Raw genomic sequence first — 24,432 nt, 5'->3', positions numbered from 1 at the left:
CTTCGAGTCAAATACTAATTTTTGGTGCTGCTAATTTGTATTGCATAGCAATAGTGTTCGTAACCTTGTTTGGTAATAAAGCGCTTAAAACGTGCGGTGATTTTGATTTTTTGAACTATCAACCCGTTTGCAATTATTAAATAGTATTGCGAATAAATAAAATATCAAAAAAACATAAACAGTAAATACGGCTGCCTACAGCTAGTGCGAATGGGCCTTTATTATCATAATTATTTCCTGAGCCACTTATAATAACCGTAAACAAATTTTGGTCCACTTTAAATTACTGTCTAATCACGCTCAAGGTTGTTTGCCACACATAAGCTGATTTAATTTGTTTTGTCAACAACCCTGCACTACAGCAAGTTCGTTGCTTAAGTCTTTTGTATATGCCGCCAAGTTCTTCGAAGTGTGTAGATATTAAATTTGATTTTTTTTTCTAAATTTACCAATTAAAATCAGCACCTGAAATAAACTAAAAGTTTTCACACATTTAACAATGGCAAAATGAACAATACGCTTCGCCGCCGTTTTTACAGCTGAACGAGTGCTTGGCTTACTTATTTTCACTGTTACTAGTTACTAGTACTACTGCTGAATTAATTAACTGAAAGAGAATAGAATCTGAATGCCAACGGAAGTCGAATTGTGGCAAGCTCGCATGAGCACTGAAAAGAACCACCTAAACTGCTTGTAATTAATGGGTGGCAGCAGCAACAAAACTAACACTTAGTTAATTGCGTATTAGTGCGCAAACAGACGGAAACGCTGACTTAGCAAAATGCGAATGGAGTAAGAGGCTATTCTAAAATTTTATATATTTTCCTTGTGCGCACGCGTTGTTTGATTTGAAATTTAGGCAGCTGCGCTGATTTTTAAAAAGCGTTTGTGTTAAGTATTTATTGCTGAGGTAAGCATACGTATTTTTTATATGTTAGCATACATATGCACCTATGCATGTACTTAAGTATGCACATAAAAATGTATCTTATTTGTTTCTTTGCTTAAGAATTAAATTAAAATGGTTGAATGTGTTTAGTGGCACACCTGTTCAGCGCATACTGAGCATTATTATATGTTCCATTTGTTATTCTTTGCTTCATTCTTTACGATCGTACACACAGTACATACTCGTAAGTACATATGTACATTGTTTCATTGCTAGTTGTACTCACATAAAATTCTTAAACAAGATTTTGGCATTCGCCGCTCTACTTTAGACATTAATCATCCTGTGGCTGGCATATGTGCACCGTAAGACACTAGGGGTATTCTCGAAATCTTGCAAAGTCGTTGCACGCAGTGTTGCCGTTGAGAATTTTCAGAAAGTCGCAAAAAAGGGGTAATTGACGAAGAAAAGGGTCACCATATTATTATTGCTCTTCTTTACTAGTAAAATAATAAATCTGTTGAATTTAAAAAGAAAATAGCGGGACAAGCTATGCACAAAACAGGGTTGCAAGCATACACATAAATCTAGTTGCCGCAAGGAGAAGAGTTGCATTTCCTTTGAAAGTTTTAAATGACGCATTTTTTCGTACAAATAGGAGGAAATATTTTTAATAGCATTGTTCTCATAACAATTCGTAAAAAAAAATCTCACAAAAGGGGCTAAAGTCGCACATAATTTTGGAAAAGGGTCAAAAAATCAAAATTTTCAAAAAGTCGGGTCAAAGAGAATTGGTGCTTAAAAAGGGTCAAATTACCACTTTAGTCGCACAACGGCAACACTAGTTGCACGTAGCATGGATTGCATAACTTGGAAACATCTAACAACAAAATACATGGGCAGCAGCATTTCCTGGACCGATGCACATATTTTGCAAAAAAGCATAGCAAGATAAATGCGACTCTGTGCTAGCCAGGGCTGCCAACTTGGCTCAAACCGTGCTATTTTTGGCCCTATTTTACTTCAAAACGCACTTAATTTTTCAATTTGACACAAAGTGCCAAAATGGCACTTTTGAAAAATAGTAGTATTCAAAACATTTTTGTGAAATCCTTTCCATGTATGTACTTCATTTTGTCAACTAAAATTTTATAATTTCTATAATGTATAGAACTGGTTTATCTTATTTTGGTATTGGACTTTTTTGTTTTAGGAATGTGTTTCTAATTTGAATGCTAAATGGGGGGAATTAAAAATAATGGCACCTTTTTTGGCATTTTTATTTTTCTATTTGGCACATTTTAGCACTTTTTTATCCTCAATATGGCACTTCATAGCTATGTAAGGTTGACAGCCCTGGTGCTAGCTGTTTTGTTCTTGGAATTGCTACATTGCTTTTTCGCATTCCAGTCATCTCGCTCACCTCACTTTTTTGTTGTATCTTGTTATTGTATTTGAAACAGAATTTCGCTGCTTGCTACCTATGCATGCAGCATGCTGCCACTTTGCAATGGGGTGCTCTCGTACTCTTCCAAAATTGGAATAGTATTTTTTGCATTTCGTGCAAGACTTCGAGAATACCCTTACTGTTTTTGTTGCATGCCAGTATGTTTATATGTAAATAGTACGTTTATGTTTTTGTGCAGCTGGTTATGCACAAATGTAAGTTTGTAAATGATCTTAACTTCTCGACTCGTTGTCTGACCGACAACAATTACTTCAGTTCATTACAAATTTTACAGTTCGTCGGTCGCGTGTTTGTTGAAAGAAATTTAATTTGCATGCTTTGGTAAAGTTTAGCCTAGTCAAGTAATTAAATTTTGTTTGAAATTCTCTAAAAAGCTTTGAAATTAAAATTTAATCGTTTAAGAAAAAAAAACAAATTTCGCATGAATCCGTGCACTTATCAATTTTTAATTCGGTTGTTTGATAAGCGGCGCAGTAACCGGAGGCAATACCAAAATTCTATACGTCCATTTTTTTTTTGAGATTTACATTATTTTGGACAAATCCTTGTTATGAATTTCAAAATAGTTTAGCCTGTGTCGGTCTTATTTGAATACTTATGTCGAGAAAAATTTTTGGATGTAAACATTTTTTTATTCACTTTCTAAAAACCGCTATAAAAACATAACATAAAAATTAAAAAAATCTAATATAAAATAAGAAAGTTATAGCAAAAAATGCGATTTAGCGGGTGCCTAAAAAAATTTTTTACACCCAACATTTTCTCTCGACATAAGTGTTTAAATAAAACTGACAAACGCTAAACTTTTGTTATTTCATACATATGTCGTGATACGGCTTAATGTATACATATATCCACCTTATGTTTTTTCACATCGACGTTTTATCGCTTGTTATAGTTGAACTGCATTGGCCGACCTAAATTGTGCTCATGCACGCCACAAGTTATGTGACTTAAATTCATTAGCTTGAAGTTATTTAGTTTGCTTTGTTTGTGATTGTAATTACATATTTGCTTTATTGCTACTAGTAAGCTATACATACAGTATCGGTCATATCTATAGCACGCCATTTCAAAGTGATATTGTGTGCAACTTATGTTTATTTATTTATTTTTGAGAATTTTCAATTAAAATATAGTTCTTTCTGTAACAAACCCCATATAAAAACAAGTTTAACAATTTGTAGAAAACTTCAAAAAAGTGTTTGAATTTTTCTGAATACACAGTTTTATAGCCCAACCAATTTTAGTCTGATAATGTGCAAGTTTCAAGTTGCTAAAAGTTACCGTTGATTTTTTAGAATTTTTTTCGCCAAAGGTGTTGCGGATTTCTTCCNAGTAGCCACTTGACATTTGCACATTATTAGACTAAAATTACAGTGGCTAAAAAACTGTGTACTCGAAAAAATTCTAACACTTCCGAGAAAAAAGTTTGAAACTTAGGTGAAAATTTGTTCCACTTTTTTCAAGTTTTCTACAAATTGTTAAACTTGAGTTTATATGGGGTTTGTTAGAGAAAGAACTGTATTTTAATTGAAAAATCTTAAAAATAAATAAATAAACATAAGTGGCACACAATATCACTTTGAAATGGCGTGCTATAGATATGACCGATACTGTACATATTTACAAAATTGTTGTTGACAGCTATTACAGCAACACTTTTGACGCTTGTTGTCTCATTTATGTATTCAGCTGGCACAGCTGATTATTGACGCTTTTGAGGGTAGAGAATAAAGTGCAAGAATAATAAGTGAGAATGTGAAAAAAAGATAAACAAAAAAAGGAACAGTCCAGCGCCTTCGTCTTGGTCTGCAGGCTGTATCGGAGATACAGCCGCTATATTTAAACGTAGAATACGTGGTATGGTTAAGAGCATATCCAAGTCAAAAACGAAATCACACACTAAGAAAAAAAGGGTTTTTCCAAAATTTTACAAATTTACATACTTCTAAGTGAAAAGAACTCAATGAGAATATAAGCGAAAGCCCTATTTTTATTTTTATTTTATACCATTGTTTTTTTCTACAGCTTCTGAGATTTAAAGATTTGAAATTTTGAACAGAAAAGATATTTATTGAAAAAAAATATCGATATCAAAATCGATAAAAATATCGATAACAAAATCGATAAATAATCTATAATAAAATCGATAACAAAATCGATTAAAGTGTCGATAACAAAATCGATAAAAATATCGATCATTATATCGATAAGTTCCGAAAATATCGATAGAAAAATAAATAACAAAATCGATCATTATATCGATAAGTTCCGAAAGTATCGATAACAAAATCGATAAAAATATCGATAACAAAACCGATGACAAAATCGATTAAAATGTCGATAACAAAATCGATAAAAATATCGATCATTATATCGATAAGTGAAAATATCGATAGCGAAATAAATAACAAAATCGATCATTATATCGATAAGTTCTGAAAATATCGATAACAAAATCTATAAAAATATCGATAACAAAATCGTTAGCAAAATCGATAACAAAATCGATAAAAATATCGATAACAAAACCAATAAAAATATCGATAACAAAATCGATAAAAATATCGATAACAAAATCGATAATAAAATCGATAACAAAATCGATAATAAAGAGATAACAAAATCGATAAAATTATCGATCATTATATCGATAAGTTCCAAAAATATTGATAGCAAAATCAATAACAATATCGATAAAAATTTCGATAACAAAATCGATAAAAAAACCAACAAAATATCGATTATATCGATAAGTCCCGAGAATCCCTAAAATCCCGATATAGTTCCGAGATTGAGTCTCTGTGCCTTTATCTATATCCTTTTCTCTACAACTACCTTTATTTTAATCTTTCTTCCTCTATCTTCATCTATACTTTTATCGGTATCCTCATCCGCATCTTTTTCTTTATACTTATCTTTGTTTTTATTTTTATGTTTATCATATTCTTCATATACATATTCCCCTTCACCTTTGCACTTATACATATAAGTAAAGTGTTTAAATTTACGTTGGTCTTCATGTTTGCCTTTATCTTTACTCAACTTTGTTTTTGTGTTTATTTTTACCTTGGCCTTTATCCTTTTCTTTATCTATGTACGTCCTCACCTTTACTTTTATTCTTGGATTGGACTTTTTCTAAATGTTGTTTCACTTCGAAAAGTCTTCGCGTATTATGCATACATGTGTTCATATATGTATGTACATATATAATATGTATGTACATATGTATGTATAGACATACATAGATTACTAAAAATAGAAACAGATCCACATTAACTGCAATCAACATATATACGTATGTATGTAACTATTTACATATGTACACACACGCGATTAGGTTATATGTAAATATTGCTCCATCTGTTTATCAAAAGCCGAAATACTTATGTACTCACGTACACATACATACTTTTTGCCTCCTTTCCTCACTTCCAACGCATGCACGTGTTTGCAAAACGATGACGAAGTGTTTTTGTACGGGAAATCATTTATGCCCATATATTTGAAACAAATAAACATACTTAGAAGATATCAACCAATACTTCCCATATACCAAACGAAAGGAAAACTCTTGAGTTGTTGATTAAAGAAAACAAAAACAAAATCATTCGAGCGGTTTTCGAGCATTTTGGTAATGAAAAAAATTTGCAAATTTTTTCAACAATTTTTTGCCTTAAAATGCTCAATATTTGTTAAATGTATATAAAATTTGTACCCGATAATATTTCTACTGCTCCAAAGAACCTACATCCCGAAAATGAAAGTTATATATGCCAATAATAAGTTGCTAGAGCACTTTAAAGGCTCAAAATTGACCCCAAAATAAGGCAATGTTTACCGTTGTTTTAACGACAGAAACCGAATTGGTTATTTACAAAAATGAATCTGTCGACAGGTTTGGAATTTTATCTTTGAAACGCCACACTTTTCTTTGAAATCGCTTTATTAGTTCTCGTGCAATAAGCGTTTTTGTGAAGCTCTAAAAATTACAACTACAACATTTGAACATAGCCCCCATACCTTAAGGTAAGACGTATTCTACGTCAAAACAACAAGCCGACTGTTAGTTAACTAAGTGTCAATGTTCTAAATTTTTAAAGTCATATGGTATGCGGTGTAGGCGTATAGGTAAATAAACTCTTGAAAAGGTCTGATGAGCTATAGAAGCCTTTACCTAGTAGGAAAAATGTGAGCATCGATGTTATTGTCGATTTGTAGTTATGCAACTATGTACTAGTTGCAAAATGATACCCAGAGGAAGCTTTAAAATTCAAGATATTTTTGTGAAAATATTACAACATTATGCCTATATTGAGTTGGAATGTTTTGGGTAAGAATAAATACGTATGTAATTTAAAAACACAAACAATATTTTTAGCCGCCTTCAGTTTTATAATAAGGATTTTTGTGGATCCCTTAAAAATAATTTTTTATTTTTAAAAAATATATGAAAATACGACATTTATGACCCGGGTCCTAAAATAAACTTTAAATATTCAAATTTTTATTTGTTCATCATTGTAAAATTCCTATTTTTCGATTTTTATTTTGTCGATCGAGAATAATCGTTAAATTTGGATTTTTATTTTTTCGATAATTTTTAATCGCTGTATTGGAGATTGCGGTTTTGTGATCTAAAAAATAAAATTTGAGAGTAACGGTTGTAATAAGAATCGAAAATAACGATGATAAAAAATAAAACTCATAAAATAACCATTAACTAAATTTGATCCGCAAAATAGAAATCCAATTTTAGCGGTCGTACAGTATTATAATAACTTGGAAAATCTCTAAAAAAAGCGGAAGCAGACCAAAAAACGACGAAGAAACGATATGTGTGCCATCGGCATTGTTATAAATACTGAAAACCCCGATAATAACTACTAATTACTAACTATGTCGATGCACATAACAATTAATCTGTCGATAAACACATCGATTGTGGATTGAAATACAAAACGTGTCGATAAAAAAAATATTTCCGTCGATATTTATGTTGATAAATATGCATATCGATATAAGTCGAAAGGCTGCTATCGCTATAAAGGCGATTAAACCCTGTTTGCATATTTGTATACTTCGTACATATGAATTACAAAACACACATTTAAAGGAAAAAATACCTTTTTTTATAAAAAAAATATTTCAGACAAAATAATACTAGTCGATTTTTAAAAAAATGGTACCGCTGTAAAGGGAGACCCTTTCTTCTGAAATGCATATTTGTATACTTCGTATATAAAAATTTGAGAAAAACACTTAAAAGGAAAAAATGCCATTTTTTTCTTATAAAAAATATTTAAAACAAAAAAAATTACTAATTGGTATTACTTTTTTTACTTATGACTCAGTCTCTTAAAAAAAGTTGGTTTGGTACAATATCCAGCCGAGTGCTGTACAGTGTTATTATAAGTTTTGTTAAAAGATTGCAAATTGGATTCATATGTTTTTGAATATGCTATAATTTACCCATTAATGAATATTAAATAATGGGAGGGCAAACCGTCGATACTGACGATCAAAAGCGGGCGCTATTCAAGTGGCCGGCACTGTAGACCAGTTCGTACCAAATCGAATTCCCTGCAGGGAATTTGTTCATACATATGCTATTTAGATATGCACGTCTGTGCCTGCTGTGATCAAACATTTGTAATTTTATCAATTCGCGCGCCTGATTACTAACGATGACGCCGCAATTCAATTAAACGGCACATCAATAGTTAACACAATTTTCCAAACGTTAGAGTGGGCGAACGCCAAATAGGCCAGGGAGCAAAAATAAAAAGAGCAGCAGCTGAGGCTTTTTGTAATGAATTAAAGTGTGTTACCTAACCGTTGTTACGGTCATTGACTCTGGGGGAAAAAAATCCAATTACTATTTAGTTTTGCTCAGCTGCGGTAGTTTTTAATTTAAGATACACAGAGGGGCATAGCAACAATTTAGGTGGTTATTTCATAACTTAATTTATGAATTTAAAAAATACAACAAAGTGATATAAAAGAAAATTAATATGCATGCTTTTTAAGTTGCAGCGCAATTTTATGTTTCAAAAATTTAACGAAAAGATAAAAAAATGCTGCAAGTAATAAATAATTTTCGCTGTTTGCCGTGGCCATCAGCTACCAGCGGTCATCAACAAAAGAAGCGAGATTTGTTAAACCGCGATGCTTACAAGCGACGCCTATTTCGAATTAAATACCTTTTTTTTTTGTAAAAAAGTATCTATGCTTTCGGTGTTTTTCAAGCTACCGCGCGCTGTCGCTTCTTTTGGCACCTATTTTCGCTAGTCATTGAACTTGATTGGATGCGCAGTTTTTAGTAGCGTTGTGCTTAGTTTTTGTTTTTTTTTTGTAGTTTCTTAACATTATATAGATACATGCAGTGTATGTATGTATATTTTATAATGTTTTTGCGCTTTCATCGAAAATATTTTATCAGTTTGCTATTTAGTTTTCGCATCCAAATTAATTAACACCGTTGGGCATACGCAGGTTTGTGCCTTAAGTCTTTTGTTATTACAACATAAACAAGCTTACCATTTAGTTTTTAATTCAATATATATTTTGTCTAGCGTTTAAAAAAAAAAAAAAATAAAAAATAAAAATTGCAAAATTACTTTTCTTCATGAACAGAAATTTGCATAACGAAATAGTTCAACATCAACACAATATTTCCAGCAATACATTGCCGCTATCAAGCGTGAAGTGATGGCCAACATTAGCCGCGATGATGTTGCACGTCAACATACATGCAACACTGCAGCGGCAACAGGGCGATTTGTGTTGTGCAGGAAGCGGCAACGTAATCGCTGGCTAAAGTATGCGCCACATTTGCATCATAAATAACTGGCCGCATGACGAAATCAGCAATTTGAGAAATTGTAATTCATACGTGTATACTACATATTTATATGCATACGTATGTACGTAAAAACGCTAACAGAAGTGCAACAATTAGCTATACAAAGTGTGTGCGCAATTTTTCTATTTTGTTTTCCTTTTGTACTAAAAATTACAGAGCAAATTTCAGAAGCGCTTGAAAGCTTAATAAATTTTGCAATTCAAATACTTGATTGACAGCGCACATTTCACAAATTGTCCACTCAGCGCAAATCGCTAGCCACTTCAATGGTGCTGCACGTAGTGGTGTGCCCATCGCTTCTGTGGAGAGTATCTCTTACTTAAGTAAAAAAAAACCGCTAGAGCGCACTAAGGCAGTTGCCTGCGAAAAGTAGCATAGCTGATCTGAGACTGCCATGTTTGCACGCAATTAAAGACACCTGAGCAGCTAAAGTATTTCGTTCTAGACATGCACATTCACTTGAACATACATACATACATACACACATATGTATGTATATATGTAAATATGTGTATACCTTGTTGCGAGCTCATTTATTTACCTCTATGCCTAGTTGTTCGTGACAAGATGCAGTGCACCGTTAACTGCATTTTTTGAATCTAATTACCCCTGTGCGGTGTCGCCGCCGTGTGATGGCAGCCACAGCCGTCGTAGTTGCTGGAAAATTAGTTTGAAAAATGTCTGCCTCATTCCTGTTACTAAGTATTTACAGCGGCGCATTCCCGTCTGTCAAGAATGGAACTGATGATGATGTAATGGAGCGCAAGCATGCAAAATGAGTTTTTTTTTGTGCAAAAGTGCAAATTAATTTGATGTAGGTTTATTTGTTTCAAGAAATGGCAGTGACAAGAATTTAGACACAATGTAAATTTGTTTAAAGGGAATAACGCTAGTAAAGATGGAAAATCTCTTACAAACCGTTTACGATACATTATTTCGATATACTGATCTCGAGGTGAAAGAAAAACTATACATACACTGGCGGTTTTTAGAGTGGACTCGCCTTACTTTGAATAGTTTTGGCTATATTTCCATGGTTTATTTTATGTTTAATATTATTTTATAAAAGCCTGGTTAGCTATACAACAAACACTATATAAATTCCCCTTTTCAAACTTAATACAAAAATTATAAAAATTCGACAATTTGCTTTGCTAACGGTGTCACGAATTTTCCCCATAAAAAGTGTGCTCGACAATTTTTTTATATGGAAAGAATGCCTTGCATCGTCAACCAAAAAAATTGTCAAAAATCTACGGTATTTTCTAGCCACTTGAAACTTGCTTTTTAAAATTTAATGCGTACCATATTTTTTTTAAATTCTGAATAAAAAAAAATAAAAAATTTGGTGAAAATTTGTCGAATTTTTATAATTTTTGTACAAAGTTTGAAAAGGGCAATTATATGGTGTTTGTTGTATAGCTAGCCAGGCTTTTAAAAAAAAATATTAAACCTAAAATAAACCAAGGAAATATAGCCAAAACTTTTCAAAGTAAGGCGAGTCTATTCTAATGACCGCCAGTGTACATCCATATTTAAGTTTTGCGGGTATGAATATGGGTTTCGTTAGAGAATGAATTGTATTTTAATTGAAAACTCCAAAAAATAAATAACTAAACATGAGTGGCCAATACTGTATATCGATGGCTGAGTGGAAGATCGACCTATCTCGAAAGCCAGTTCAAAAACTCCCTATCTCAGAAAATTTTTCAAGAACGCCCTACTTCAAAGTTTGATTGAAAAGCGCCCTATTTCAGAATTTGGTTGAATAACGTCCTATATCAGAACTCGTTTCGTGAAAAGTTTTCTAATAAAGAGCGTTGTTAAAAAATTTTCTGAGATAGGGCGTTTTCGAACTGGTTGCCGAGATAGGTCGATCACTCAGCCATCGATATGTGGGGAATCCTTAAATCGGATTTTGTGAACGTGTTGAAGCTCAAACCTATGTGGAATTCCCGTATGTTCCGACTGTTCCAATGAATGTTGATTTACCAATATTACTATGCGTAGAAGCTTCATTCGGAGACTCCAGGATTGAGTTGTCCAGAGGTCAATCTTAAATGTCCTCCGATAAATCAACCACCAGAACGATTGCGCTACTTAATAAGACATTTAAGGTATTTCGTATGAAATAAGTCTATATATATTGCAGGGCTTCAGGGCGGTGCTGAGCAAAGAGCTAAAAAAAAAAATCCGCTCCTTAGCTCCTTAAAGAATATTAAATTTACTTTTTTTTTGTGCCATTGCAAACAATCGCGTTAAATAAACTGTCATTCAATTTTTACTTGGCAATGCGCAGCCGTCAGGAATAATTCCCACGTCAATGTGAACGGCGATAAAAAAAAGAATAGGGATGCTCGGGATATTGTGGAAATGGTCTTGGATTTGCATTTTATTGTTGTGAATTTACAAATGCACCAAAATATGCAAATGCAAGCTGTAATGCACAAGATCCTGAACAGCCTCAATGACTTCCCAGCCAGCAGAGAAACGTAATTTTTTTTTTTAAATAAACATCGATATATAATAAGATTAAGGTAAAAACACTATGCAAATCTTTGATTGCATATCAAAAAAGTCGAACATAGGAAATTGCGAAAACGCAAATAATTTGGTATGCAGTTTAGAAACTCTCATAAATTTATTGATGTAACATCAAATGCATTTTCAATCAAAATTTACCAACAAACAACGCACGTATGTATGTATGTATGTATGTATGTATCCCACACTATTTGGTTGCGCTTTTCGTTTTCAGACAACGTAGCAGCAAAGCAAGGCCAAATGCTATGCCGAATGAATTTTCTAATTTCCTGGCATGTTTTCAATTTAACCAAAAGCAATAAATGATTTATGAAATGTTTTGTGGATTTTACAAGTACTACAACAAATTGATTAAGTAAATAGTTGATATGAGTGAACGAATGTGCATTTGAAGTACAACAAACACTGCAAAAGTTGAGGTTTGGCAGCTACTGCGGTGTGGCTGAAATAATATCAAGGCCAAGGGTGGTCAATGGTTGCAACAAAAAGTAATCAAAATGGAAAAAATAAGTAATTGAGGTGTTAGGAAAAATATAGTTAAGTTAATAAAATTTACATGAAATAGCCTGTGAAATTAATTATATGCACTCTTATCACAATTTTATACACATTTTTAAAGTCATCATTTTACAATATTATAAAAAGTCATTAAAGTTACTTTATAGCTAATTTCTATTATTCTTATCAATTTTTTCACATAATAGTGCACATAAATTTCATAGCTCTTTACAATATAATATGGCGACAATTATTTTTGATTTTACGCACTTTTCAAACCATTCGCTTTCAAACTATTAAAACGCTTATCAGATCGCATTTATTTTGCCGCTTTTGTTTATATTTATATTGAATTATTAATATTTATTTATGTACGCAATTTTTGTACATCTAAATAGCATTTTACCTTCAAACCCTGCGTGTGATTGCATATTTGATTCGGCTTAGTTGAGTATACTCTCATAAAAGAGCTCAAGGGCCGAATAACAAACATTGATCGAATTGAATTAATTGTAGGTAAATAAACACAAATGATAATAATTAAGTATGCTGAATTCAAACTCGCATAAAGTTTTGAAGGTTAAAATCAAAAAAATGGTTTAATAGTTTTTTGTATGTGATTGAATGTTTGACTAAACGCAAGTTGATATGTATTCCTATTTTTTTGCATAAATGCGCTTTATTAAGTTTTAATTTGTGAAGCATTATTGTATTTAAATGAGATTATTGATAATAATGATACATATCGCACAGGTTCTTCAAAAGCGTAATAAAATCAAAAGGGGTGAATAATTTCAGAACTTTTTTTTTTAAACCGGAGAGCACTTGGGCACATGGGTATATTAACTTTGTTAACATAACGGTGGTTTGTAGCAGCTAAAATGGATGATGTAGATACAAATATTATTTAAAAAAACGTAAATAGGCACCGAAAACAAAAAACAGAAAAAATAAAAATTTAAAAATGTTTTTTCTTTTTAAAATAATAAAATTTTAAAGTGGAATAAAAAAGTAAATTGAAAAAAGTTACATTGAAAATAAGTTATTTAAAAGAAGAAATATTCTTAAAACAAGCTTTCTATGCACAATGATATGCTAACTTTGTTAACATAACGGTCGTTTGTAGCAGCCTAAATGGATGATGTGGATATAGATATGATTTGAAAAAACGTAAATAAGTACCGAAAACAAAAAAAAAAATCAGTAAAAATTTAAAATTTTCTTTTTTAAGATAATAAAATTTAAAAATTAGAATAAAGTAAATTAAAAAAAAAAACAATACATTGAAAATAAGTCAAAGGAAAAAAATATTTTTAAAACAAGATTTCTTTATAAACACGTATAAACCAAATCGAGCCATAAATATGAGCTTTCCAAATATCTCGACTCCTGTGCCACCTACTGGCAGATTTTTTTGTGGAGTTATTCCTTTGCATGTAGGTAGGTATATATTTCAAATATGAACTATAAATACGGCTTTTTCAAATACTTTGACAACTGCGCCACCTAGCGGATTAATTCATCATATTGAAATTTCAAGCTTCTAGCTCATAAAGAAGTTGGTTAAAAATTTATTGCAAGATTTCACCCATACAAACACACATACACGCATACGAAGCAAGTTAAATAAAAGCTTGTAAAAATGTCTGCCGCTCGAGGATTGCAAAATGCCTTGTTCCTTTAACGAGTGATGAATCATCGGCAGACTCGCCCGCCCACTGGTAGGTGCTGATGCATAGCCGGACAATTAACATTCCGTAGGCTATCGCCATGTTAAAAAAAAAACAGGTACTAGCATGGAAAAAGGATGGAAGGAACGAAGACGAACTATGTAGTTGAGCTGAAAAGCTAACTGACACAGCTAGTAGCTTTCTCTGCAGGCTACTTACTTAGTGCATATGTACACTTGTATAAGGATAATGCTTTTTCGCTTTTTGTTCTAGGTTATATTCTTTTTATTTGTTTTGCGTTAATATTCAAGAATTCTCTAACAAAAACATTAAAAACGCAAGTTTTAAATTTTGTATAATAATGAAAAAACATAAAATTTTCACAAAAATTTCAAACTTTTTTCTAAGAGTTTTTACAAATTTTTGTTTAATGATGCTCTTAAGCAATTTTTTCCGTGTAATGCGAGCACACATTTTCTTATATGGAAAATATTGCGGAAGAGCGTCAGCAAACAATTTTTCAAAAATCAACGGAAATTTTGATGAAATTCGGCAATTTTTTTTTTTAATTTTCCACAAAGTTTCAAACTTGCGTTTTTGTTCGAGTATAAACTGGAACTATAATTGAAAAATAATGGAAATTAAATAAAAGAAAAATAATACAGAAAAAAAAGCGAAAAAGCATTGTCCCTATTCAAGTGCATGGGAGTGTATATTTAGATATGTATACTATTTGTATGGTGGTTTGATATCTAACTCGGCGTGTGAGTAATATCAAAGCTCCCACGATTGTTTCAATACACAAGAAATAAAGCAGTTTGTGAAGTTTGTATATATGTACATAAGTATATACTTATACATATGTAACTGCCCTTTGACTTGCGCTGAGCTTAATTAAAGTGTCATTGCAGTAAATGGGATTTGTCTTACTAATTCTGTTTATTGTTATGAGTTCATTAGATACCGTTATTTTATTTCTTTCTGTGAAGTTGCTCAAATTTTCTATATAATTTAGGTACTCACAAATGAATGTGCGTTTGAAGCTGATCATTAGCTGCCTAGCTTATACGCATATGAAATCGCAAATTATGGGATAGTAATGATTAAGTATGTGGCATTTATTTATTATTTGTACAAAAAAAAGCGAATATGTCCACGTATGTACATATGTAACTGCCCTGCAGGAAAGTCCCACATATTCAGTAAGAAATAAACTACAAAGAAGTGCTACTATTTAAGCAAATAAAAAGTTTTTTAGATTCAAAAGAATTTAATATTTTGTAGTCAAAAAGAGACTCAAATACATATGTACCTTTAGCCAGTTTCACGAGTGAAATTTATAGGATAAAAGTGTCCCTTCAAGTTTCTACTTTCGATTTAATTTTGGCTTAAATGCCTACGAAAAAAAAAATTTAAGGTGGAACTAGTTATGACAAATTTTATAGTTAATTTTGATAACTGATTTGGATTAGTTTAAAATTTTTTTTAATGAATATATCATCACCTGGAATGCAAAAACACGTTACAAACATCATCGCTGAAATGCAAAAAGTCATAATTACTTTTGATTTATATGATGGATTTCGTCGAACTACAACTCCTCATATCATTTTATGAATAAAAAAAATAGGTGACGATATACAACAGATATGTATGTTCAACAAAAACTGAGAGACTTTCAAAAATTAAAAATATCCTTAAATTCCCAATTTTAATTTCAAAAATCAATTTCTTAAACGAATTCTTTCCTAAAAAATTAAAAGTAGACTTTGGTAATAGTTAAGACGTGAGCATTATCATATTCTCGTGCATTTTCTCAAGGCAGAGAAAGGCACAAATAAAGAGGAATAATTAGTTGAGCTAACCTTAGGACATAGGGTGACACAAAGAAGGTATCAGCACGAAACAAGTGGATTTCCCTAGAGAGAATGCCTGTAAATACTTACATATATAGTCAATTACAACCAATATTTATAGATACATTCATATATACTCCAATTTATGAAGAAGTATGTATGTACTTCTTATTTGCTTTAGATTTCCCTAGTCATATAAGTAAATATTACAATATTATCAACAATTTTTTTTTTTTTTTTTTTGTAGCAACATGTTGCGTATTTCACTTTCAACTGAAAAAAGAGAAACAACTCGACTGGTAGAAAAAGTGTAATTTTTTGCGTTATTTTTTGTGATCTTAAGATTCCAGCATTAATAAATTCACCGCGCAATTGCACGAACAATGCAATCACTTGTTAGTGGCAGCACATATTCATACACACTTATGCATACATACATACATACACGTATGTTTGGGCAATAAATTGCGACCGAAAAGAAACAAGTACCCAATGTTAATATAAATAAGCCTGATTGACTTGATTTGCGCTTGACATGAAGGTGAAAGTGCTTTTCAGCGTTGACTTTGACTTATTTTGTTGGCAATTTTTCGGTAGGTTGTTAGTTGTTTTGGCTACGTGGATGGTGCTTGTTGTTGCTGTTTGTGTGATTGGTGTGTCACCAAGCGTACAAGACAACCAAGTAACTACAATTTATCAGCGCCATTCACTCTCGTTCACTCATTTGTTCACTTCATCAACTGATCGTTTGATTTTGGTAGGCGAGTGCCACCTGCGTTTCATTTCATGCAAGGCATTGTTTATTTGTTTAGGCGGCATTTTTTGGTAAAAGAAAGGTGGTTTGTTTGCTTGCGGTAAGAAATTAATTTTAACAACTCATTGAATATGTAAACTGCGAAAAGTTTGAAAGTGAACAGAGTAGCAATATTGTATGAGAGAGTGCACTTGCCTTGTGGGCGTTTGAGGTATTTGTTTATGAATAAACGCTCCGTAGTTTTTTGGATATAATTCAAAATTACCAATCAACTAGCAATAGCAATACATACTTATGTATTTACTATGGAGATATTTTTTTTACATTACTTAATATTTAAATAGATCGTTTTGGAGTACCTAAGAACACTGAATGTATCTGAGACATTTGAAATCAAATAGATAAATTTAGGTTAGACTTCGTTGGATGACTTAACCTACAGACATATACAATCTCTGCAAATACACAATTCGACTGGCATCCTACGGCATTCTACGGACATTTAAAGGATAAAAAACGCAATCTAATCACATTCAGGAATATACAGCTGGTGACCTGCGATGCACAGTGTACGATTTGGGAGTGCTGAGGGACAAAATCGTAAATCTCTTGATAGGGATAAGATAAAAATATGGAAAAATGTGGGTTCGATAGCTGACGTAATGGTCTACAAGGGAACAATAGTGCCATTATAAATAGGCATCTGAAAGATTTTTAAGTAAAATTTTAACACAAATTAGAATTCGACGGTTGGAAATCTACAAGTCCATAAAAGCAAAAGCCAAAATTTTTTTGACGAAGCTAGCCAGTAAAGTATAAAATTCTTTTTGAAAGTTCATTTCGCAACGAAATTTTTTTGGGGGTTGAGTATAATGTATTATATAGTTGCCGTATTTTTCCTTTGCAGGCCATTATATCTGCTGTCGAAACCATATTTTTATCTTATTCCTATTGAGAGATTTACGAGTTTGTCCATTGACACTACTAAATCGTACACTGTGCGATGCACTGATAAAGCCGTCATTTTCACGATATCGAGTGAAATCTATCCTATCTATTGAAGACGTTGCAAGTGCGCTACCCTGTTCCTATACTGTGGTTAGGGGCGCGTACTATCACTCCCTTAGATCTGTTAACTATTCCCGTAAATTGTTGGTTTGGCCATCGAACAAAGTCTTTTTAGCGATTGTTTCCTAGTTTCTTCAAATTTATTGCCTTTAGGATGCCCCTTGTTTAGGAAAAATTTCCTTGTAGCTTTTACATTGATTTGAAACATTCTTAAGTTTATTTCTGAGCGCAATTTTGCGAAGCATTAAAAAGCTTAATTACCTATAGGTTAACTAATATGAAGCTCGTTGTATAAATTTTCATAACAAATAATATAAATGGAAATTTTGCATAATAAATGTTTGCACATGCGAACGAACGAAATGCAAAATTATGAAACAAAAAATAAAATGTTGCAAACTTTAGTCGCGCGAGAAAATTCATGAAAAAATAAAAAAAAATTGCGCATTTGTACTAATGGTTTCGTAAGAGATTTCAGACATTTAATTGTACCGCCACATTCGTACTGACCACTCACTGGACTTGTGCGGAATTGCGCTACCTTAACTGCAGTTCACACCGTTAGCTGTGCCTATGTAAGTGTGTATATACAGCTAGCTTTACTCGATTTACTTTATTTTCATTTTCCTTTTCAAAAGCAACGGTTAGAGACGCGTACTTATGTATGCAACATCAACATCAAATCGCCTGCCAGGCACGTCGGTAGGTGCGCACGCACAATGTGCAGCTATGACTGAAAGTTGCACAAATGAATCACAAAGAAATGCAACCACAACGGCAACAGCTAAATATTGCAACAACCGATAGCTGGGCAAAACAATGCAGCAGGTGTAGCAGTAAGCTGCATATGCGGATTTGTTGTTGTTGTTGTTGTTGTTGTTATGTTGCACAAGCGGGCGATTGCACCCAAGTTTGCCGTTATATAAAGAATTTCACCATGTGTACAGTTGTACAGTTAAAAAAAGAAGAAATAAAAAACAATAACAACAAACGAGCAGCATGCAACAAATCCCGATTGCCATCTACGTGAAAGTCCAAAGAATCGCTACCAAAATGCAATGCCATCGATAATGCATAGCAAACAAGCGTACAAACATACAAACACACAAATATGAATTTATGTAAGTTTACATATGGGTTTGTGTGAGTGTGCCTGCACATTTGTGGCGCGCACCGAAATGGTGAAGGTGCTACACGGTACCACGTACCAGCAACAGTAAAAAAGCGCGCACAATGCAACACAGGTGATTGCGTTGCAATGATGTTGAGGAATGGGGAGTAGATGGAGGAATTTGCAAGTGGAAATATGCACTGCTTTGGTGCCGTTTTAAGTAAAAGTGAAATATAAAGTGAATTTAAGCGGAAACAAGTTTAAAGGAATTAAAAAAGTATGCAAAAGAGCTGATTTTGGAGTGAATTAAAAAAATAAATAGCATGAAAATAAGTGAAAAAAAAACTTAATATTTTAGCAGCAGGTACTGCAGTCTTCAACAGTCCAAAGTTGTGATGAAGTAGACTGAAACTTATGTATTATGCGGCTTAAAACCTGATAAAAAATACTTGCAGATTATTATTTTTTTATTAATGCAATAAATGAAACCCTCCGAAATACTTTCGAATGTTTCGCAAGTAATCAAACCACAACAAAATATTTGCTTTGTTTGGAGAAGGTGTAAGAAGAGAAACAAAAGCTTTTTCATGGCACAGTCGCACTTGGATCCTTCTGAGTGGGTAAAAGGTATGTACATTAGGGTGGTTACATCGAAGTTTTTTTTTTTGTTGAGGATGTCAGTCATTTTCTTCCACACAAAGTAAGGTAGACGATTTTTTATATGGAGAAAATAAACAACACCTTCAACAAAAAAAATTCAAAAATTAACGGTATTTTGCAGCCACTTGAAACTTGCACTTTATCAACTAAAATTGAATGGGCTACAAAATTGCATACTCAAAATAATATTTCAAAAAAATCGAATTAAAAGCTCGAAATTTTTACGAAAGTTTGCTGATTTTTTTAAATGCTGCACAAAGATTGAGATACTATATTTTTATAAAAATAAAATAATTATAAATAAAAAATATTAAGATAAATAATCAAAACTTGTCAATATGTGAGTGTGGTAAAGTTATGATAAGCACTATATGTTTCCTTATAAATTACTAGATTTTTTTTTTAATTTCTTATGTAGTTGCCAAAAATACCTTTCATGTGCATCATGGCATTAAAATCGCCAAGCAAGTTTTAAATAATAACGTAATCGCCCTCATAAAAGAGATCTTTGGACGACTCGTCCTTCTCTTCGCTTCCGTTAGGGCGTGCGCTTAAATGAGCGCGATGTTGAATAACCTCACTTTGATGCTGATTATGGCGAGGTACTCGTTTGCTGTGGTGAACGACTGCAGTAAATTTATATACTTATTTCAAATTTGACCCAACTAACTTTGAGTATAGTCACTATAAAACTAAACATTTTAGTAAGTAATGATTTTTTAATGATCTAAAATGTTCAATGATATATTTAGGCATTAGCTTCTCGCCGAATATGATCTCTCGATTTTGTTTGATTTACAAACTACAGAAGAAAACGATTAATTTACTTCAAGGCTACTTATATAACAATCTTCTAAAAAATCTGATATTATTTCTTAACTTCCATTGCGCACACAAAACTTAAAGCTAAATAAATATAAGGACCAATAAAAGTGTGCATAACGCCACTTTGTGAAAATGTCTTACAACACTTGCACGATTAAGCGAAAAAAGGCACGACGTTAAAGGTGCATACATAAATACATCGCATTCCTTTGCGAAAATGTAGCACAAAAACAACAGCCATCACAGTCATCACGATGTCAATATGTCAAAATATTCATTGAAAAAACTCAATCAAACTTCATCAAGTCACAATATGCACAAAGTACACAAAACGTCCTTCACTGCGAAAAAAAATAACCAATGTAGATAGTCGTGTTTAAGAAAAAAAAAAGGAAAAAGGAAGAGAAATCCAAAATAAAAATGAACACTAAAAATGCGAAACCTGTATGCCTTAAAAATTAAAGTGCATTATGCAGAAATGGACTGAGGCACGCTCGTTAATATGTGTGTATGTGTATGTATGTACATATTTAAGAGCACAAAATGAAAAAAAAAATGTCTGGAAAGGTGCTGCCGCCGTAAAGCTGCTAAAAAGCACTTCTTGCATCGTTTTTATTGAATGCCTTATTTTAGCATAAGCATGTGCTTGTACATTTACTTATATGAGCTGCTGCTTTTATGGTGGAAAGAGACTTAATCTGCTCAACCAAATCGGCAATCACATTGAAAAGCGGCGAGTATTGAGTCTCCTTTAACACAATAGTGAGTGGCTGCTATTAGTGCTATAAATTCGTTTGTTTCTTTTTAAGTGAGCCTGTATTTTCAAAACAAATAAAGAGAAAACGATAAAAAAAAATTTACTTCAAATTAAAAATTTACATTGAGGCTGTAAGTTGGCTTATTTACACACAAAGTAATGCGGAAACAAGCAGTATTTTTAAGTGTGTAAAAGAAACGGTAGAATAAACACAAAAATCAGTTGAACATTATAAATAAATCTGAAAGATTATTGCAGATTTTTTAAGGGAATTTCGCGATTGTACGGTATATGTGAATATTAAAAAAACCACAGAGTACAACCAACATCTTCGCCTTCCAACACTAATACTCTTCAACAAACTAATTTACAAATACAAGCAGGGGGCTACATTTCCCGCTCACTACATACCGCCGCCAAACAAAAATTGGGGGATTTCAGCGTGCCTGAAGGAGCAATTAGTTAGACAATGTCATGAAGCTGCAGAAAAAAAGATATCTCTACAGGGCCACGCTGCCATTAGGGCGTAAGTGCTCTGTCTGGGAATAGAGAAAAATTACCAACGATTTTTGTCCGAATGTTAGGATCTTCCATAGATCCGATGTCCAAAAAATGCTAAAATTAGGGAAGGTACACTTCTCCACCCTGCTGAATGGCACTGAGGCTAGTAGAGAAGATGAACTCGGGCTCCGTAGAACCATGTGCAATGACAACAACCGATGAGGCGGCCCACAGTGGGTGGAGCGTTTGATAGACGATGGCCATACTATTACATAAAATAGACTTCACGAGGTCATTTTAGGCACATTTCAAGCCGTAGTTACTTGTATAGAGGAACAGAAATTATTTTTTTTTGAAACTGATTTTTTTTGCAGAAGTTTGTTTTATCGATGCAAAAAGTGAGAACATAAAATTTAACGAACGAAAAAATGACGGAATCTTATAATATGAAAGAAAGTTTGCTTTGAAATTAAACTAACCTTATTATATCAATATACAGTGACTCAAACAATGACCACGTGTTGATCTTCTTGAAATATTCGTAATGTTTTTCGAGCTAATTTTTTGTTTGTTTTTTTTTTTACCATAAAAATATCTAAGCTTTAACCAAGACCGTTTAAATCACAGTTACAAACTTTATACAAAATTTAGGAAAATTAAACAAATTTTTATCACTATTTCAATTTGAGATTTTTTTTTGGTGACGGATTTTTGCACTTTTTCATATAAGTATGAATTTTTTATGAAATAAAACGCGGGCGTCCTTCAGCAAAAAAAAATTTCAAAATATCAACGCAACCTTGTGTAAATTACGCTTGTTATATTAAAAAACCCGAAAAAATAGCCTCCAAATCAAAAAAAAAAACTTTTGAAACTTGCACATCATTAGACTAAAATTGTATGGGCAATAAAACGCATACCCAAAAATTTTCTAAAAATTCAGAATAAAAAGTTGAAATTTTGATGAAAATTTGTTGAATTTTCCTAAATTTTGTATAAAGTTTGAAACTGTGATTTACACGGTTTTGGTAAAAAAAAATTTTGCTGGAAAAATATTACGAATATTTAAAAAAACAACAACACGTGGTCACTTGTTTGAGTCACTGTATGTATTGTATATGAACATTAGGGTGGTCTTTAAAAATACCAACATCTAAATTTTGTATGGTGCACCCTTTTATTCTACGTACAAAATCAAAGCATCCACGAAATTAAAAAAAAGGGATCGTTGAAAAAATTTAATTTTTTTTAAATCGTAAATGGCATTGAGTTTAAATCTGATAAATTTGACGTACTATTGGGGTTATAGCCGGTCAAAGTGAACATTTGGTAGGATTTTTGCGAATTAAAACAAAATTTTAACCTTGGAAGCGACCCCTAATATTTTTTTGTCTATTTTGAAATCTTTGTTTAGCCACAGTTTTATTGAGCTCTTGACTACAATTATTAGCTCCGAGTCAAGCATTTTATTTACTTAAGGTAAGGCCTACGGTTTCGATTTGGATATGAGAGCCTTTTTGAATTGTTCTACGTTGCCCAATAGCAGTTTGGTTCCAAGATTTTCGGTCTTAGCAGCATAAATAAAACTTTTAAATTTCTGAATATTTTCAGGTTCGCTGCTTAAGTCTTTTGTTATTGTTGTACAGTCGTACTTAAAGAGTCTGACTAATTGTAGTTGTCTCACTAATTGTGATTAAAAATAGTACAAATACTTACATGCAATGTGATGATACCGTTGAGCACAAGTAATTTGTCAACAAAACTGCAAGAAAAATAAAAAACAAAACAAAACAAATTAATTAGCAAAATATCTAATTAGAAGCTGTATTTCAATTTAATTTTTTTGTAAGAGAAATTAAAATTACCCAGTCTTGTATTTTAATGCGCGTGCAAAGCACAAATATTTCAAACAAACATAATTGTACATTAAATAATTTAGTGCAATACATACATACATACATATCGGTATTGCGGTGCCTACAGATGCAGCGAAAACAAAAACCGCTTCCAACACTCCTAATGAGTTATGTCAGTTGCTGGGTGGTTAGACCAGCATACAAAGAGGTAAGAAAAATAGTATAGCGGAAGGCTTTTGATGTATACTAGATATTTTTTTAGTCGCAATGGTACTAGTTGTGTGCGCTGCCTCCTCGAATGCCAGTGGATGGAGTGTGCAGCCGATTTCAAGTTGATGATGATGATGGTAAGCAATTGACCTACATTCTCGCAGCGTATGAAAATGCCGAATGCAATGCAAAATCGAGCGAGCAGGCAGTTGGCTGGCCAAGCAGGCAGGCAGGTATGCAATTGCTGCTTGAAAGTTTCAATGAGAAACTGAACTAAAGCAAGCAACAAGTTTAAAAAATCTTAAAAAAAATTAAAATAAAAGCAAAACGCTGCGGTGGGAAAAAATTGCAAAAAAATCCAACAAAATAATTATGGGTCTTGACGAAAATCGCGGTGGGGGCGGTTCGTCCACGGTTTGACTACATTTTGTTTTTACTGTCCAAATACATTCGCGGCGCTAGTCCGACTGCTTGCTGTTGCAGCTTCTTCCGCCCGCTTCTTTTTTTCCTGTTTTGAATTTTTCTACGCTGCACTTTAGCGTTTTTGCTGCTATGATTTGCGCTTTTTCCAAGTACGAACTTTGAGTATTGTTTTGGCTTTTACGTTTTTTTTCCGCTATTGCTGCTCCGCGATTATGCAACAGCGCGCGGCTAAAAACTACAAAAACACTAACTTTAGGCACTGTTATCTGCGGAATTGCATCGGCGAACGTGATGCACGTTACCCAGCGAACGACCGCAAAAATACTAAGTATACGTCAAAACTAATTCGAAAAACAGAAACAAAAACAGCAACGGCGTCGACGTCGGTGTCGGCGTTTCGGCAAGCAAATAACTGCACCAAAGCAGCATTGTTACAACAAATAACAAATCTGCAATTACAATGGTAACTAAAG

General features: G+C 32.7%; 1 protein-coding gene across 1 annotated transcript in view; it reads right to left on the bottom strand.

The window, feature by feature from the left end:
- Positions 1 to 23,230, bottom strand: part of LOC108367861 (uncharacterized) — a 41,763-nt gene extending 18,533 nt beyond the window's left edge. Inside the window, exon 1 of the mRNA XM_017622559.1 lies at positions 23,187 to 23,230. The gene's annotated coding sequence lies outside the window, so the exon portion shown is untranslated. The remainder of the gene's footprint in view (positions 1 to 23,186) is intronic.
- Between the last annotated feature and the right edge of the window lie 1,202 nt (positions 23,231 to 24,432).

This window comes from Rhagoletis zephyria, unplaced genomic scaffold, assembly GCF_001687245.7.
Source record: "Rhagoletis zephyria isolate East Lansing unplaced genomic scaffold, Rhagoletis_zephyria_1.1 Rzeph_scaffold_02835, whole genome shotgun sequence".
In the NCBI taxonomy this organism is placed as follows: Eukaryota; Metazoa; Arthropoda; class Insecta; order Diptera; family Tephritidae; genus Rhagoletis; species Rhagoletis zephyria.
Note: the sequence above shows the minus strand (reverse complement) of the source record. Positions and strands in the feature narration are given on the sequence as shown.